We start from the raw sequence: 6,000 nt of genomic DNA, 5'->3' as shown, positions 1-6,000 counted from the left end.
AATATTTGACACAAATATTATATGTTAACTTAAATGATATCTAATGGTTACCACCCCACCATGTTTTCCCAATTCCACATTGAAACTTGGCACAATTTGACTGGCCAGATATGACAACGTAGATGGCACATGGCTCTCCTACCAATTTAGCCATGACATGGCAGCTTAAACATGTGGTTGCAGATTATAGGACACGACATGGAAGCTTGTTTGATGTGGCAATATCATGACATGACACATCCACCAATGGCATCAGCATAGTGATATGGCACAACTAGGGGTTGTCATGCGTTGGATAGATTTGTTGGCATTATGATGCATGGGAGATTGTTGGCATTATGATGCATGTGTTGTACTTGATGTCAAACAACTCATAGAAGATCAACTCACTTATATATATCTAGATGAATCTACGGAAGAGATATCAGATGACAATTCTCAGTATGACAAGTCCAAAGGGGGAGATTGTTGGCATTATGAGACAAGTGTTGTCCTTGATGGAAAATCACACAAATGATAAATTATAGTGCAGCAAATTTATTTGATAAATTATAGTGCAACAAAGTTTCCTTCATGTAGAGAAAAGTTCACGCACTTTTATGCAGAGAAAAGTTTATTCCATGTAGAGAAAAGTTCACGCACTTTTATGCATAGAAAAGTTTATTCCATGTAGAGAAAAGTTCACGCACTTTTATGCAGAGAAAAGTTTATTCCATGTAGAGAAAAGTTCACGCACTTTTATGCAGAGAAAAGTTCACGCACTTTTATGCAGAGAAGATTTTATTTCATGTAGAGAAATGTTCACGCACTTTTATGCAGAGAAAAGTTTATGTAGAGAAAAGTTTACGCACTTTCATGCAGAGAAAAGTTCCCTTCATGCAAGAGAAAAGTTCACGCACTTTCATGGTTGGTTCATGGTATTAGTCCGACAGTTTTTGATCCTATGGTTTTGGCCCGTGGTATTGCATCCAAAAGTGTTGATCTCACGCACTTTCATGGTTGGTTCATGGTATTAGTCCGACAGTTTTTGATCCTATGATTTTGGTCCGTGGTATTGCATCCAAAAGTGTTGATCTCACGCACTTTCATGGTTGGTTCATGGTATTAGTCCAACAGTTTTTTGATCCTATGGTTTTGGACCGTGGTATTGAGAAAGGACTAAGGCTATAAAAGAGGAAGGAGATCATTCGGCAAAGCATCATCTGAATTATTGAATATCTGATAAAGTGCTAGATCTGGAATACTGTGATTGGGTTATGGTGCAGATCTGGATCTGAGCTAAAGAGGGATCTCACCGGTTGATGGAAAACAAGATCTAATGATAGATCGGGATCAAATGGTTTGAAATGAACTATCTCTATATATTTGATTATTCTTATTCTAGATCTGTATACTAACGCTTGTAATGATCTGAACTGGGTATAAATTGAGTTTGAAATCGCTGCAAGTCATGTTTGAATATTTATAGATCTTTACGCGGGTTGGCTTTGGTGTAAGCGCGTATGTATGCAGGTTTGGTTCATTGTAGTAGCGTATACAATTTGAGCTATGATATTTGAAGTCACAGGTGGTTCTGGTTGTTGATGGGTTCTGATGACAGTTTAGAGGTGTTAGTATTCTGAATATCCTGTTTGGTTGATTGTGTTTAGCTTCAGTATTGATGGATGAGAACTAATATTGGATCAGGATCATAATGGCTCATATTTATGTGATCTGATGGACTAGATCTGGGTGCTAACACATATATTATCCTTGTAAATGTATTGATCTAGTGTTTGGGTGATTTAGAAGATTGATTGATTATGTGCTTCAATGATATTAATGGGTCCGGTATGAAAATTGGATGAAACGTGGCCTTTCAGATTATGTGTTGTGCTTAAGGAGTATCCAGTATGAAAATGTATGAAACGTGGTACCTGGAGGAGAGAAGATTGTAGGCCGGCGCCTACGTACTAGTATCTTAGCTAGTACAAGAGCTAAGGGGGTGGCAGCTCCCTTCCAGTAGCAGTTGAAAACTTTGGAGCATTGTAGCAGGTAGCAGCCTGTGTACTAGTAAATGGATCGGCTAGTACAAGAACTATGGGGGTTGTAGCTCCCTTCCAGGAAAGACTGGAGAACGAGAGAGGGTTGTAGCTCTCTGCAGGTAGAAGCCTATGTACTGGTATAAGACTGCACCAGTACAGAAATATTGTAAAAGGATTTTCTTATTAAGAAGAAGATTGAGATGACTTGCAGCAGGTGGTTTTCTCCCACATTGGGTTTCCACCTTATATCATGGTGTTCATGTGTGTGGCTTATGTGTGATGATCTGTTCTATTTTACTGCACCTGTTTACTGTTAATATGGTTGATAATCTTCTAATGCACTCATTAAGGATCAACTAACTGAATCATAAGAAGTTGTGGAAGTAGCATATATGAATCTTAATATGGAAATGAAAAAGTTTTATTGATGTGATAATACTGATTCACCCCCCCCCCTCTCAGTATTATTTCCAACAATTGGTATCAAAGCAAGTCCTTTGGTAGAGGCTTGATCGCTTAAAGGAGATCCGTGGAACAATGGGAAAGAAGCTTAAGAAGAAAGCACATAAGCAGAAGAAGACATCTCAGAAGAACTATGACAGTGGGAGAATCGATTGGGGATTAGGTGTAAGAAGCTCTTCAGATTCAGAATCATTTCAGAATGAAGATGAACTATCAGGTATGAATTTGCTATCCTCTGATGTTCCAGCTATCTATCCATTTGGAAAAGATGAAAGTGATAGTGAAACAACTGAATATGCTCTTATGGGTGAACAAGAAAGATATCAAATAGAGGCAGAATTTAAAAGGCTTTCGGACAAAATCAGAGATCAACAAGATCTATTGAACAAAAGGGAATGTGACTTCAAAGAAGAAGTTGCCAAACTAAAAGCTCAACTAGAGGAAGGAAACAAGGTAAGGAAGTTATTCAAGGACAAATATCAAAAGTTGCAGGATGAAGTCAATGAAAGAAGCACAACCATCAAGAAACTCAGAGATAGATCCAGTTACTATGAAAGTCTTGAAGCCACGATCCGCTCGCTAAAAGAAGATCTTGAAGAATCAAAGAAGCAGAATAAAGAACTACTCCAAGCTCATGAAAATGAAGTTCTTGAACTAAGACGTCAGTTGGAAGAAGAAAGAAATGCTGAAGAAAACGTGAAGAAGCAGTATCTTGAAAAGGAAGAGCAACATCAAGTTGAGGTAAATATTCTAAAAGATAAATTAGAAGAAAAGGATAAACTATTATGATTTCAAGATAGTACTAAAGTCTTGGATGATATTCTTAATAGTCAAAGGTCTCCTGCTATCAAAACTGGTCTCGGTTTTCATGAATCTATTGAAGGTGAATCTAGTTCACAAAGTAAGACAAGGGACTCGACTGCAAAAACTGAAATGCTCAATAAGGAGATGAAAGGTCAATCTCATCATCAACCAAGGAAAGAAATTCTTCAAAGAAAATCTTTTACTCCTCCTATGAATAATGTTGAATGTTATGTATGTCATAATCTTGGACATGTTGCAGCCAGATGTAGAAGAAGAAGGTTTCAAGACCATCATGCAGAAAGATCATCACATTCAAGGTATTTTAATGGATATTGCTTTGCTTGCAATATGTTTGGTCACAGAGCTATTGATTGCTATAGAAGAAATATGAGACATGTAAGATGTTACACATGTAAGAAGCTTGGACATATAGCTAAGGAATGCAGGAACAAAGTATGGGCACCATACCAAAAGGAGAAAACATCATCATCACACTTGAAGATGTGGAAGAAGAAAGAAGTACAGTCAGAAAGAGGTGGCACAGCACAACATACAAACATAACAGAATCAGAGGGAGTTGGAAGTGTAAAACTTCAGTGTCCTAAATCTCATACGCAAGTTTCTTAAAGAGAAGTCACGCGAGTTGGTTATGACATAGTCGCGTATATGATTGTTTGAGGAAAGGCAGTAGGGACAGGTTCAGGAAAAGGATCAGTTATGATTCGGTTTATTATTTGCGCTGTTTGATAATGGTTACAATTTGCTGATGATATGTGGAAATGACTTGATGGTTAGAAGTGTTTTGTTTCTAACTTGATAATGATGATGTCTTGATACTTCTTGCTGATATGCATGATCAGATCTGACAGTAAACAAGATGGCACAGGTTTAGGGGGAGCATATGCTTTTAATGCATTGTTGGCATTATGGTTAATAGTCCTTGGTGATTATGCTTATATGGATAAATGATTCATCTTGTTATGATATGGTTATGAGTTGTTCAGATGATTCTTGGGGTTACATAGTTGATATTTAGATCAGATTTGTGGTTGATTCTCTAATGGGCTTACATGGTGATCTTCATAAGGATAAGGAGAAGTACATAGCTTGAATTCACATCTTCTTTACTTGATGATAGTCACTCACATGTTGTTGTCGTCATATGCATAAAGATCATATATTACAGTTATGATGCAGGATTCCTATTGTTCTTGGCACATATATGGATGAGGATTGTTGGCACATACATGGATGATTATTCAAAGCTGCATTGTTGGAGACATGATGATGATGAGTTCTTACCTATATGATGATAGGTTGTTTCGTACATATGTTGATTGATGCAGATATTCCCAATTGATGATACTTCGTTCATGTAGATCTGGATGGCTATGGTGTTTCTCACATATGATATAATGTGAATGATTCTGTATATACAGAATTCTGTTCAAAAGGATGAGTTGATATGGCCATATCTTGATGATTCATGCACTAATACAAGTTGCTGGTCTAGTTGCTGTTGACAGATGCTATGGAGCAAATCATACAATGTTGTTGGTAATGTTTATCATGATCTTATTTAGGTGTTTGGTCTCTGTTATAAATGTCATGTATATCATTCGATGTAAAGGTCATATCAAGACTCATGATGTAATAGTGTGTCTCTATCTATTGTAGTCATTTGATGAGATCTCTTCAGGTCATGTAACGGCCTATGTTGGTTTCCCCACTATGCCTGGGATGAATGATGTTATTCTCTTATGTTATCATATGTAAACTTTTGGTATATCACCATTGTGATGGGAGATAGATGTATGTATGAGTCTTTGGTGATAGGAAGGTCATTTATGATGTATAGAGTCATGTTCTTCTTGTAGAACATCTTTTTGCAGACCTTGCTTACAGTCAGGGGGAGCATGAATAACACACTTCAGTAGAGCAGAGATTTCAGCATGTAGCATGGACAGATTGGTACACCTTGGCATATACAAAGGGGGAGCTCATTCAGAGATTTTAGCAGGTACTCAGAGGAAGCATGGACAGAGTGGTACTTCTTGGCATATACAAAGTGGGAGCTTATTCAGAGATTTCAGCAGGTACTCAGGGGGAGTATGGACATCAAAGGAAGAGAATATCTTGGTCCGCCCTTTGCCCTTGATGTCAAAGGGGGAGAGTGATTTGGTATTGTTGTCATCAAGTCCAAAGGGGGAGATTGTTGGCATTATGATGCATGTGTTGTACTTGATGGCAAACAACTCATAGAAGATCAACTCACTTATATATATCTAGATGAATCTATGGAACAGATATCAGATGACAATTCTCAGTATGACAAGTCCAAAGGGGGAGATTGTTGGCATTATGATACAAGTGTTGTCCTTGACGGCAAATCACACAAATGATAAATTATAGTGCAGCAAATTTATTTGATAAATTATAGTGCAACAAAGTTTCCTTCATGTAGAGAAAAGTTCACGCACTTTTATGCAAAGAAAAGTTTATTCCATGTAGAGAAAAGTTCACGCACTTTTATGCAGAGAAAAGTTTATTCCATGTAGAGAAAAGTTCACGCACTTTTATGCAGAGAAAAGTTTATTCCATGTAGAGAAAAGTTCACGCACTTTTATGCAGAGAAAAGTTTATTTCATGTAGAGAAACGTTCACGCACTTTTATGCAGAGAAGAGTTTATTTCATGTAGAGAAATGTTCA

The sequence above is a fragment of the Pinus tabuliformis genome, chromosome 8, assembly GCF_031772625.1.
Source record: "Pinus tabuliformis cultivar Carrire ecotype Pingquan chromosome 8, CPIR1, whole genome shotgun sequence".
In the NCBI taxonomy this organism is placed as follows: domain Eukaryota; kingdom Viridiplantae; phylum Streptophyta; class Pinopsida; order Pinales; family Pinaceae; genus Pinus; species Pinus tabuliformis.
Note: the sequence above shows the minus strand (reverse complement) of the source record.